Here is a 14,417-nt window from a genome sequence, read left to right as displayed (position 1 = left end):
CCTCGACTGACGGGATGAGGTCAATATCCTTCCAGGATACCTGGGCCAGGTCGATTAGAAAGGCCTGCTCGCAGAAGTGTTTTAGGGAGCGTTTGACAGTGATGAGGGGTGGTCGTTTGACCGCAGACCCATAGCGGATGCAGGCAATGAGGCAGTGATCGCTGAGATCCTGATTGAAAACAGCAGAGGTGTATTTGGAGGGCAAGTTGGTCAGGATAATATCTATGAGGGTGCCCATGTTTACGGATTTAGGGTTGTATCTGGTGGTTTCATTGATAATTTGTTTGAGATTGAGGGCATCTAGCTTAGATTGTAGGACTGCTGGTGTGTTAAGCATATCCCCAGTCTAGGTCACCTAACAGAACAAACTCTGAAGATAAATGGGGGGCAAAGAATTCACATATGGTGTCCAGGGCACAGCTGGGAGCTGAAGGGGGGTCTATAACAGGTGGCAACAGTGAGAGACTTATTTCTGGAGAGATTCATTTTTAAAATTAGAAGCTCGAACTGTTTGGGCATAGACCTGGAAAGTATGACAGAACTTTGCAAGCTACCTCTGCAGTACATTGCAACTCCTCCCCCTTTGGCAGTTCTATCTTGACGGAAAATGTTTTAGTTGGGTATGGAAATCTCAGAATGTTTGTTGGCCTTCCTAAGCCAGGATTCAGACACGGCAAGGACATCGGGGTTGGCGGAGTGTGCTAAAGCAGTGAGTAAAACAAACTTAAGGAGGAGGCTTCTGATGTTAACATGCATGAAACCAAGGTTTTTTGATTACAGAAGTCAACAAATGAGAGTGCCTGGGGACACGCAGGGCCTGAGTTAGCCTCCACATCACCCGAGGGACAGAGGAGGAGTAGGATGAGGGTACGGTTAAAGTCTAGCAAAACTGTTCGTCTTGTGCGTTGGGGACAGAGAATAAAAGGAGCAGATTTCTGGGCATGGTAGAATAGATTCAGGGCATAATGTGCAGACAGGGGTATGGTGGGGTGTGGGTACAGTGGAGGTAAGCCCAGGCACTGAGTGATAATAAGAGAGGTTGCATCTCTGGACATGCTGGTTATACTGGGTGAAGTCACCGCATGTGTGGGTGGTGGGACAAAGGAGGTATCTAAGGCATGTACAGTGGGACTAGGGGCTCCGCAGTAAACTAAAACAATGATAATTATCCTAAACAACAGTATACAAGGCATATTGACATTTGAGAGAGACATAAAGCGAGGCATAAAGCAATCACAGGTGTTGATTGGGAGAGCTAGCTAAGTTAACAACGGGTAAGACAACAACAGCTAATCAGTTAAGTCAACAACAACAGGTAAAATGGCGATGAATGGGCAGGGGGGGGGGTCGGTTAACTACACACAGGGCCTGAGTTCGGGGCTAGGGCGACAGATAAACAATGGTAAACAAAGTGGAGTACCGTGATAAATGAACAGTCCAGAAAGCATCAGCTATGCAGCCAAGTCATCACAGGGTCCAGTGTACAGCAATAGATGAAACAGGGAAATCGCTAGGTAGTCGTTACTACGCTAGCACGCGGGAGACACGGCGTTTAAAGTTAGCAGTCCGGAGTAAGTAGAAGCGTCTGCTCCGTCGTCCGGCAAAGGCCGGTTGAAGGCAGAGCTGATAGAATTACGTCTGCGGACCAGTCGTGGTGGTACGGCGGGGCGCCGTGTCGACAAAGGGACCGGGCCAGATGGCGAAAGAGGTATTGTAGTTGTGGGAATTTTGTTTGCTAGCCGGGAGATGCGCCAAGCTCAGGGCTAGCTTCGGGGCTGGGTCACTCAGTTGAAGATTGCTAGCTGTGATGATCAATGGTCCAGGGGTTTACGGCAGGAATCTGGCATTGTAGTGGAGAAAAACAGTCCGAGGCTGGCAGGTATTATGCAGGCTAAAAAAACGACAGGTGCCTGAGTAGAGGGTAAAGGCCGCTAGCAGTGGCTAACAATGACTAAATGGCTAGTAACTTAGCTAATTAGCTGGCTACCTTCTGATTAAAGTTTTGGCTATAGGGTCTAAAAAAATAGCAGATCCGTGTCCGAGTGAGGCGGGTTACCGGAGGGTATATTTAATTTAAAAATGGAAAAAGAGATTGAAAAATAAATTGGAATATATACAAAAAACATGAAAAATACAAAAAGTAAAACGAGAGGACAACAAACCACGTCTGCACTGCTACGCCATCTTGGAATTGGAATCTATGACTCGGTCACACTTATCTGCCCTCATTGGCTAGAAAGGTCTCGCCTGCCTTCCATCTTTGAGGACATTGTTAGAGCTCGACTAGCTTCTCAATATAGGCAATATTTTCTACACATCAAATTATGAGGTTGAAATAGAAACTGGGTGTGTTAACTCAATCCTTCATTTTTAAAACTGCATATTTATTTGTTTAAAAAAACAGTTGATATTTCATTGGCACTAATAGAAACATTACGGAAGCACTGAAAGACTGAGCAGCTTCACAGCTCTTCAAGTATATTCATTCAGTTAATAGATTAGATTATAGTCTCAGCAGGGGCAGATCCAACAGGCCAGGCCAAGAGTGCGGGGCTTCAAGCAGAGCATATTCCGACTCAGTCCTGATCCAATCAGGCCCAACGTCGCGTTTAGCTCGTCCAATAGAAACAAGTCAAGAACCCATCACTTGCTTGATCCAGTGATAAATTAGATTTTGTCTACAGCAGTGCACTGTAGCTAGTCACATCAATCCTCCCATAAAGAAGAGCGATTTGGTGAAATGGGCAAAGACAGGGGGGATTGAGAAGAGGGGCAGAGGAAGACAAACACGGAAGAGAACATATTGGGAGTAAAAACAGGGAGAAAGGTGAGATTTTAGGGTTAAAGAGAGAAAAGAAAGAGATTTTCGGTGGAGAGAAAAGGAGAGCAAAAAAAGGGTCAAGTCACTAGCCATGTGGATCATCAACATGCCAGCTGTTTACCTTCCCAATCCTGCCACAAGAGAATGACCTTGAGCATCTGCATTAAGGACTGCAATAACAAGACGAAACAAATTCAGTACCACTTGAATCAATTCTAAAGCAAGAAAATGTCTTCAACGCATAAACAACTTCACTGGCTCCTCATCATCCTCCTCCTTTCTGCTAAGCCCGCCCTGTGCTGGCCTGGCTCCACCACATGCATCAGAGGCAGAGTACGGGTTTGTTAGTCAGTCGTCCCTCGCCCCTCACACCAGGCCCCGCCTCTATCCCTCATTGTTCAGGGTGCCCCACCCATACGTCGCCTCCCTTCGTCACTCATTGAGAGAGCCCCACCCCTGTAGGTCAACTCGGGGACATCAGGAAGCGATCCAGGTACTGCGAGATGACCTCCCAGTTCTTCCACAGGAAGGCGAGGAGGACGACGAAGAGCAGCATGGAGAAGGTGCGGCTGCGCGTCATTAAACTCTGTAACTGTTTTAAAGTCACCATTGACCTCATGGTAAAATCTCTGAGCTGGTTTCTTCCTCTCCGGCAACTAAGTTAGGAATGATGCCAGTATCTCTGTTGTGACTGTTTATATTGATACACCATCCAAAGTGTAATTGTTTAATTTTACCATAAGTGTCCTTCTTTGTGAGGCATTGGACAACCTCCCTGGTATTGTTGGTTGAATCTGTGTTTGAAATTCACAACGCGACTGATCGACTTTACACACAGAGTGAGTCCAGGCAAGTATTATGCGACTTGTTTGGCAAAATTTTACTTCTGAACTGATTTTGGATTTCCATAACAAAGGTGTTGAATACTCATTGACACTTTTTTTGTTGTTGACATAATTCCACTTTGACATTATTTATTTCAATGTTTTATTTTACCTTTATTTAACTAGGCAAGTCAGTTAATAACAATTTCTTAACTACAATGACAGCCTAGGAACAGTGTGTTAACCTCTACGGGCTAGAGGGCAGTATTGAGAATTTTGGAAAAAATATGTGCCCATTTTTAACTGCCTCCTACACCAACTCAGAAGCTAGAATATGCATATTATTGTTCAGGTTTGGATAGAAAACACCCTAAAGTTTCTAAAACTGTTTGAATGGTGTCTTTGAGTATAACAGAACTCCTATGGCAGAAGGTTTCATGCAGGAAGTACCCTGTCTGACAAGGTGTTGTTGTTCTTGCTTCTGTTTATTGAAGAGTCAGGATCTTAGCTGTAACGTGACAATTCCTAGGTCTCCAATAGGCTCTCAGAACCCGGGAAAAACCTGAACGATGACGAGGCAGCCTCAGGCTGAAACACAGAATCCCCTTTTCTAAGTGTCCCATCAGAGGACAATAGAATTAGGCGTGTGCGCGATTCGACCCCGTGCAGTATTTTCCTTTCGGCTGTTTAGCTAATTGCAGATTCCCGGTCGGAATATTATCGCTTTTCTACGAGATAAATTGCATAAAAATTGATTTTAAACAGCGGTTGACATGCTTCGAAGTACGGTAATGGAATATTTTGAAATTTTTTGTCACGTTCTGCGCCATGCGCAAGACCGTGATTTACCATTCTGATAGTGTCTAGAACGCACGAACAAAACGCCGCTGTTTGGATATAACGATGGATTATTTGGGACCAAACCTACATTTGTTATTGAAGTAGAAGTCCTGGGAGTGCATTCTGACGAAGAACAGGAAAGGTAAGACCATTTTTCTTATAGGAAATGTGATTTTGGTGAAGGCAAAACCGGGTGGGTGTCTAAATAGCTAGCCCGTGATGGCTGGGCTATGTACTTAGAATATTGCAAAATGTGCTTCATCCGAAAAGCTATTTTAAAATCGGACATATCGAGTGCATAGAGGAGTAATGTATCTATAATTCTTAAAATTATTGTTATGCTTTTTGTGAACGTTTAACGTGAGTAATTTAGCAAATTGTTAGTAAATTCCCCGGATGTTTGCGGGGGGTATGCTTTTTCTGAACGTCACATGCTAATGTAAAAAGCTGGTTTTTGATATAAATATGAACTTCATTGAACAGACATACATGTATTGTATAACATAATGTCCTAGGTGTGTCATCTGATGAAGATCATAAAAGGTTAGTGCTGCATTTAACTGTGGTTTGGGTTTTTGTGACATTATATGCTAGCTTGAAAAATGGGTGTCTGATTATTTCTGGCTGGGCACTCTCCTGACATAATCTAATGTTTTGCTTTCGTTGTAAAGCCTTTTTGAAATCGGACAGTGGGGTTAGATTGGGGTTAGATTAACAATTATTTTAAGAATTATAGATACATTACTCCTCTATGCACTCGATATGTCCGATTTTAAAATAGCTTTTCGGATGAAGCACATTTTGCAATAATCTAAGTACATAGCCCGGCATCACAGGGCTAGCTATTTAGATACCCACCCAGGTCAGCCTCCACCAAAATCACATTTCCTATAAGAAAAATGTTCTTACCTTGCTTGTTCTTCGTCAGAATACACTGCCAGGACTTCTACTTCAATAACAAATGTTGGTTTGGTCCCAAATAATCCATCGTTATATCCAAACAGCGACGTTTTGTTCGTGAGTTCTAGACACTATCAGAATGCTTCTTCACGGTGTCGCGCATGGCGCATTGGCGTGTCAAAAATGTCTAAATATTCCATTACCGTACTTCGAAGCATGTCAACCGCTGTTTAAAACCAATTTTTATGCCATTTATCTCGTAGATAAGTGATAATATTCCGACCGGGAATATGCATTGAGCCTAAACAGCCGAATAAAATTTCTCCTCAGGAGCGAATCGTGCACGCGCCTCATTCAAAGGTCCTCTGAGCAGCCACTTACAAAAGGTGATAATATGTTTCAGCCTGAGGCTCCCTCGTAAACCTTCAGTTATTTCCCGGGCTCTGAGAGCCTATTGGAGCCCTGGGAATTGTCACGTTACAGCTAAGATCCTTACTTTTCAATAAAAAGATGCAAGACGCACGACTCCTTGTCAGACAGGGTACTTCCTGCTTGAAACCTTGTCAGGTTTTTGCCTGCCATAGGAGTTCTGTTATACTCACAGACACCATTCAAACAGTTTTAGAAAATTCAGAGTGTTTTCTATCCAAACCTGAACAATAATATGCATATTCTAGCTTCTGAGTTGGTGTAGGAGGCAGTTAAAAATGGGAACATATTTTTTCCAAAATTCTCAATACTGCCCCCTAGCCCGTAGAGGTTAAATAGCTGTAAAATAGTCATATGTTTGAGAAATTGAAGTAATAGTATTTCAAACGTTTTAAAAATTGCGCCACAGGATTCAACTGGCTGTTACGTAGGTGGGACGAATTCGTCCCGCCGGTCCCATAGAGGTTAACTGCCTTGTTCAGGGGCAGAACGACAGATTTTTACCTTGTCAGCTCTGGGATTTGATCTAGCAACCTTTCGATTACTGGCCCAATGCTCTAACCAATGATGAGTCGGACCACAGAGTGAAGGAAAAGCAGCCAACAAGTGTTCAGCATATGTGGGAACTCCTTCAAGACTGTTAGAAAAACATTCCAGGTGAAGCTGGTGGAAAGAATGCCAAGAGTGTGCAAAGCTGTCATCAAGGCAAAGGGTGGCTATTTGAAGAATCATAAATATAAAATATATTTTGATTTGTTTAACACTTTTTTGGTTACTACATGATTCCATATGTGTTATTTCATAGTTTTGATGTCTTCACTATTATTCTACAATGTAGAAAACGGTAAAAATAAATAAAATAAAAACCCTTAAATGAGTAGGTGTTCTAAAACTTTTGACCAGTAGTGTACACAAATCATTAACTTTGCAATCTCATGGACATTTTTTATAATTAGTATTACCCTATGTCATTCTTCTACCATGTTCCAATGCATCATTTATATTACAAGATAGGTAATCAGTGAATATAATTCAAACAATTGCAGTGCTGCTGTTCACATGTATTCTTAAAACAAGACATGGGCTAGCTGTAAAACACAGTATGTAATGTGACTGACGCAGAACCTACATCTCCATGTAAATGCAACTGGTATCTTAGTGGAAGACACACGAAGAATGCAGTTTGAACTCCGCTTCACTGTCAGTAATTACACTGCTCTTTTATTAATAACATACATGAGAAGAATAGTAAAGTAACAAATGAAAATGGCAGACACTGCTCTTTGCTTTGGTATTACCCTGCCATTTGCAACATATCATGCCAAAGAAGAAGGCAGTAACTTATGTTTAAGGGTCAAAGGTCATGTCAGAGGTCAGGGTCAACATTAATAAAATATTAACTAATAGTAAGGCAACAGATCACCACATCTCAAATGATCTCCCCAGAATTCATTTGGCTGGACAATTAAAACATTTGGAAGCCATTTTTCTCAGTTCCACGCTGTGAGTAGTTACTGCCTTTTTGCTTGGTAGGGCAAAATATTAATTTCTAAACAAAATATATAAATATGTCATAACCATTGCATAATCAATTCCTCACCTTTTCTGGCCATGAAGAGTTCATATTCACGAAGTAACCATACGACAAAATACCATGCACCTCTCATTTCATTGGGCCTATTAGATCTATTACAGGATATTACATCATTTGTTTTTGCTATATGCATCCGAAAGGGAGCGTGGTTGATAACACAGGTCTACAGTACAATTTGTCAATTGAACAGACAGTTGATCTTTTGCATTGAAGTGTGTAGACTGCCACTGCAAGTAGGCCTACTTTAGTTTTCATTCTTTTTTTAGAGTAGGCAATGTTTCAAAATTCGAAGGCAATCCAGCATATTTAGGCAAAAAGTAAATGCAAACATTATTGAATGCAAACGATCTGTTTACAGGTCCAAAACAGCAAATGTCACTGCAAAAGAAAACATTTTGCCACCTCCAAAGACTCGGCTGGTTAAAGGAAGAAATTCAGTCATCATTGTCCAAGACCAAGTCAAGACTGAGTGAAAATGGATCCGAGACCGAGACACTCAATATGTGGTATCGAGACCGAACTCGAGACTAAGAAAAGGAAATGAAAAACATGGTGGGGATATTATTCTTGAGAACAAACGTTTAACATTTGTATCGATTGCCATCAGTCAAAGTGCACGAGTAACATCATGTTAGTAACTACCCACTTGTCACAGTATCTAACGAAGGTGGCGCCCCTCCTCGGTCGGGCGGCGCTCGCCGGTCGTCGTCGCCGGCCTATTAGCTGCCACCGATCGTTGTTTCTGTGTCTGTTGGTTTTGTCTGTCGATCCCGCACCTGTTTTGTGTTTTTCATTAGTGGGGGGTTATTTAATGTGTATTTTCAGTTGGGGTTCTCGTGCGGGATTGTTCGTTTGTTCATGAAGGACAGTTGTATTATATCCGATTTAGGAAGTCATTATATTGCCGGGCTGCGCCCCGCGCGCTGTTTGCTTTTTTTTGTGCGCTTCTTTGATTTCCTTTTTTTTTTGAGAAAAGTGTTTTCTCCTGGCGGACTTCGCCACTCGCCCTGTGCCCAACGGCTATTGCGACTGGTATTGCCTATTAAAACTCAGTTGCTCCGGCCCTCTGTCTCCTGCTCCTGATTTCATATATCCACTGGTCCTAGACGCTCGTGACAGAATCCCGCACCTATAAAATGGAATCAGCAGGAGCAGAAGCGCCGTCCATGGCTGAGCAGGTGTCTCAACACGCCAGCCTCCTCCACCGCCTAGGTTCGGCCATGGACCAGGTGTTGGCCAGGTTGGAGAATTGGGAGAGAGGTGCTTCCCCAGCTGGACCAGCTCCGGTCCCTCACCCTGCGCCCCTACACACACCCCCTGAAGCGGGCGCCGGTGGTATCCGGATTACTCCTCCCCGGGAGTTCGATGGGACGGCCGCTGGGTGCAAGGGGTTCTTGCTCCAATTGGAACTCTACCTGGCGACCGTCCGCCCCCCCCCCCCCCTCCGACGAAGAGAGGGTGAGCGTCCTCGTCTCCTGTCTCACGGGTCGAGCCCTAGAATGGGCCAATGCGGTCTGGGATGGCCCAGACTCGGCTCGGGGCGACTACCCAGAGTTCACCCGCCGCTTCCGGGCGGTTTTCGATCATCCCCCGGAGGGCAGGGCGGCGGGTGAGCGGTTATTCCATTTGAGACAGGAGACGAGGAGCGCTCAGGATTTCGCCCTAGAATTCCGGACTCTCGCCGCTGGATCGGGGTGGAACGAGCGGGCCTTGATAGACCACTATAGGTGTAGCCTTCGCGAGGACGTCCGCCGGGAGCTGGCCTGTAGGGACAACGCCTCCACCCTCGACCAACTGGTGGACTTGTCCATTAGACTGGACAACCTGCTGGCTTCCCGGGGACGTTCCAGTCGGGGCCTGTTCGTTCCGCCTCCCAGTTCCCCCGCTCCACAGCCCATGGAGATAGGGGGGGCTGCGTCGAGGAGGACCGGAGGGGGGGGTCTCTCCTGCACCCGATGTGGACGCAGAGGACACACTGTGGACCGGTGCTGGAGTGATCCCCCCGGGAGTTCGGAGGGCAGGCAGAGCACTACTTCGAAACCCCAGGTGAGTCCGCACCAGCCACACCCAGAGCCCCCTGTCGACCACATGTACACCTCGGTTTGTTTTCCAGATTTTTCCCCTCACTTCCAGTATAAGGCACTAGTCGATTCAGGTGCAGCTGGGAGTTTTATGGACCTTGGGTTAGCTAAGAGGTTAGGGATTCCCCTGGTTCAGCTGGACCACCCCTTCCCCGTGCACGCCTTAGATAGTCGACCGCTAGGGTCAGGCCAGGTAGGGGAGGTCACAGTGCCACTGGTGATGCAGACGTGGGGGGGTCATGAGGAGCGTATCAGCCTGTTCCTCATTGACTCCCCAGCGTTTCCGGTGGTACTGGGAATCCCCTGGCTGGCTACGCACAACCCTCAGATTTCGTGGAGACAGAGGGCTCTGACGGGGTGGTCGAGGGAGTGCTCAGGTAGGTGCATAGGAGTTTCCATCGGTGCGACTACGGTGGAGAGTCCAGACCAAGTCTCCACCGTGCACATTCCCTCAGAGTATGCCGATTTGGCTATCGCCTTCAGTAAGACGAAGGCGACTCTATTACCACCCCATCGACGAGGGGATTGTGCGATAAACCTCCAGGCCAACGCGGTTCTTCCTAGGAGTCACGTGTATCCTCTGTCTCAGGAGGAGACAGTGGCTATGGATACATACGTCACTGAGTCCTTGAGACAGGGATACATTCGGCCCTCTAAATCCCCCGTCTCCTCGAGCTTCTTTTTCGTGAAGAAGAAGGAGGGAGGTCTGCGCCCGTGCATTGACTATAGAGGTCTAAATGCTATCACAGTGGGTTTCAGTTACCCACTACCTCTCATTGCTACGGCAGTGGAGTCATTTCACGGGGCGCGCTTCTTCACGAAATTAGATCTCAGGAGCGCATATAACCTGGTGCGTATCCGAGATGGAGACGAGTGGAAAACCGCATTTAGTACCACATCGGGCCATTATGAGTACCTCGTCATGCCGTATGGGTTAAAGAACGCTCCCGCTGTCTTCCAATCCTTTGTGGACGAGGTCCTTCGGGACATGCTCGGGCAGGGTGTGGTGGTGTACATCGATGACATCCTGATTTGCTCCGCCACACGCGCCGAGCATGTGTCCCTGGTGCGTAAAGTGCTTGGGCGGCTGCTGGAGCATAACCTATACGTCAAGGCGGAGAAATGTGAGTTCTTCAAAAGAGCCGTCTCATTTCTAGGATATCGCATTTCCACCTCGGGGGTGGAGGTGGAGTGTGACCGCGTGACGGCTGTGCATAATTGGCCAACCCCAGCCACTGTGAAGGAGGTACAGCGGTTCTTGGGGTTCGCTAATTATTATCGGAGGTTTATCCGGGGTTTTGGTCAGGTGGCGGCTCCCATTACCTCACTGTTGAAGGGGGGGCCGGTGCGGCTACGATGGTCAGCAGAGGCGGACAGAGCCTTCCTTCGTCTGAAGGCTCTGTTTACCAACGCACCTGTCCTGGCGCACCCGGACCCCTCTTTGCCATTCATAGTGGAGGTGGACGCGTCCGAGGCTGGGGTAGGAGCTGTGCTATCGCAGCGCTCGGGCGTTCCTCCGAAGCTCCGCCCATGTGCCTTCTTTTCTAAGAAGCTGAGCCCGGCGGAGCGCAACTATGATGTGGGGGACCGGGAGCTGTTAGCTGTGGTCAGGGCTTTGACGGTGTGGAGACATTGGCTTGAGGGGGCACGTCACCCTTTTCTCATCTGGACCGACCACCGTAACCTGGAGTATATCCGGGCAGCGAGGAGGCTTAATCCCCGTCAGGCAAGGTGGGCCATGTTTTTTACGAGGTTTAACTTCACTCTCTCGTACATTCCAGGTTCCCGGAACCGGAAGGCTGACGCACTGTCGCGTCTCTACGACACCGAGGAGCGGACCATCGATCCTACTCCCATACTTCCCGCCTCCTGTCTGGTGGCGCCGGTGGTATGGGAGGTGGATGCGGACATCGAGCGGGCAGGTCGGTCAGAACCCACTCCACCGCAGTGTCCCGTGGGTCTGAAATACGTTCCGCTTGGTGTTCGCGATCGACTGATCCGATGGTCCCACACTCTACCCTCCTCGGGTCATCCTGGGGTGGAACGGACAGTGCGGGGCCTGAAGGGAAGGTACTGGTGGCCCACCTTGACTGAGGATGTTCGGCGTTATGTCTCTTCCTGTTCGGTGTGCGCTCAGTGCAAGGCTCCTAGGCACCTGCCTCGAGGGAAATTACAGCCCCTCCCTGTTCCGCAGCGACCTTGGTCTCACCTCTCGGTGGATTTCCTCACGGATCTCCCGCCGTCCCAGGGGAATACGGCGATCCTGGTCGTTGTGGACAGGTTCTCTAAGTCCTGCCGTCTGCTCCCTTTGCCCGGTCTTCCTACGGCCCTGCAGACCGCGGAGGCCCTGTTCACCCATGTCTTCCGGCACTATGGGGTGCCCGAGGACATCGTATCTGATCGGGGTCCCCAGTTCACGTCCAGGGTGTGGAGATCGTTTATGGAGAGGCTGGGGGTCTCGGTCAGCCTGACCTCGGGTTTCCACCCCGAGAGTAATGGGCAGGTAGAACGCCTCAACCAGGAGGTGGGCAGGTTTCTGCGGTCATATTGCCAGGACCGGCCAGGGGAGTGGGCGCAGTTCGTGCCATGGGCCGAGATGGCCCAGAACTCTCAGCGCCACTCCTCTACCAACCTGTCACCCTTCCAGGTGGTCTTGGGATATCAGCCGGTCCTGGTGCCATGGCAACAGAGCCAGACGGAGGCTCCTGCGGTGGAGGCATGGGTGGAGCGCTCTCAGGCGACCTGGAATGGTGTCCAGGAGTGCCTAAGGAGAGCTGTTGAACGCCACAAGGAGAGCGCTGACCGCCACCGCAGTGACGCCCCCGTGTATAATCCGGGGGACAGAGTCTGGCTCTCGACGCGGAACCTGCCCCTCCGCCTGCCCTGCCGGAAGCTGGGTCCGCGGTTTGTGGGGCCGTTCAAAGTCCTGAGGAGGATAAACGAGGTGTGTTACAGGTTACAACTCCCTACATATTACCGCATTAACCCCTCGTTTCATGTGTCTCTCCTCAGGCCGGTGGTAGCTGGTCCACTACAGGACGATGAGGTGCTGGAGGTCCCCCCGCCCCCCCTGGACATCGGGGGGGCCCCGGCGTACACAGTCCGAACCATCCTGGACTCCCGACATCGGGTAGGGGGCCTGCAGTACCTCGTGGACTGGGAGGGGTACGGTCCGGAGGAGAGGTGCTGGGTTCCGGCGGCGGACATTCTAGATCCACCGATGCTACAAGAATTCCACCGTCGCCGTCCGGATCGGCCGGCGCCTCGCCCTCCGGGCCGTCCCCGAGTCACAGTATCTAACGAAGGTGGCGCCCCTCCTCGGTCGGGCGGCGCTCGCCGGTCGTCGTCGCCGGCCTATTAGCTGCCACCGATCGTTGTTTCTGTGTCTGTTGGTTTTGTCTGTCGATCCCGCACCTGTTTTGTGTTTTTCATTAGTGGGGGGTTATTTAATGTGTATTTTCAGTTGGGGTTCTCGTGCGGGATTGTTCGTTTGTTCATGAAGGACAGTTGTATTATATCCGATTTAGGAAGTCATTATATTGCCGGGCTGCGCCCCGCGCGCTGTTTGCTTTTTTTTGTGCGCTTCTTTGATTTCCTTTTTTTTTTGAGAAAAGTGTTTTCTCCTGGCGGACTTCGCCACTCGCCCTGTGCCCAACGGCTATTGCGACTGGTATTGCCTATTAAAACTCAGTTGCTCCGGCCCTCTGTCTCCTGCTCCTGATTTCATATATCCACTGGTCCTAGACGCTCGTGACACCACTGGATAAAAACTGGTTGAATCAATTTTGTTTCCACATCATTTCAACCAAAAAATTCAATGTGATTACGTTGAATCAATGTGGAAAACTGATTGGATTTGAAAAATGTATTTGATCTTTTTTCACCCGACTTTTCACCTAAATCCAATAGAATTGGTGAAAGACCAATCTTAATGTTTAGTATACTCAGTGTACAATATCCACATGAAATATGATCAAATTGATCAAATTAGACCCTCAATAGCAACGATATAGCTGTATACAGTGTATATACAGTAGTGCAAGTGTTGGATCAGAGGAATAACTCACAGCAAAAGAGGATGATCAAAAACAGATGACTAGCCAGATCAGGGGTGAATAACGCAATGTTTCAGAGAAACAGACTACCACAAACTACATAATAAGTACCATGTCTGTGACTGAGAGAATGCTTTTAATAGAGAGGAAGACGGGGAGCCTGCTCACAGGAAAACCACAAAGATAGTCCATCAACTGGTGTGATTAGAGGTAAATGTCTCCTGCTCCTAACATGAGCCAAAACCATTTGCTTATCTGTCAGAGTAAATAACTATATTTTATTCAGGCTTTCTTTTTAACTACACTAAACAATATAAAGCAGGTTTCATGTACAGCTGCAGTATATATTGCCAACATCCAAAAGCAAGAAATAAGAAACAGTCTTGCTGTGGCTCCATCTGACTCTCCACATTGTGCATTAGAGGCAATATCTTTCCTATCTACTGTAGTTATTAGCTTAATAAGATAATAAAGGTGCAGATACATAAGCAGTAAACAACGACACTGAACATTTCCATGGAATATAGCATGACAAGTGGGGTTTCATCACTTGTGAGATGCTTGTTGTAATTGAAAGAAGAATAAATACATTTCTCATATTGGTGTTTTTGGAGGGTGAATTTAGTTGAGTTTTTTTATATCTTTCTAAAAATGTCTGGTAAAGTAGATGAATAGTTTCAGTTAGTATCTGAGGTTTGGTTCAACGGTACTTCTGTCAATCTCCTCAACACAACTAGTCTCTGAAATATGATAGGCTGAAGTTTCAGAAGGACAGGATGCGGTAAGAGTCTCATCTAACTTTCCACCCTACTGTGGTGTGTGTGTCTGTGTGCGTGTGCATGTGTGCACTCGTGCACCTGTTTGCACTCTGAC

Source organism: Salmo trutta, chromosome 14 (genome assembly GCF_901001165.1).
Source record: "Salmo trutta chromosome 14, fSalTru1.1, whole genome shotgun sequence".
NCBI classification, from domain to species: domain Eukaryota; kingdom Metazoa; phylum Chordata; class Actinopteri; order Salmoniformes; family Salmonidae; genus Salmo; species Salmo trutta.
This window is presented reverse-complemented; position numbering follows the sequence as displayed.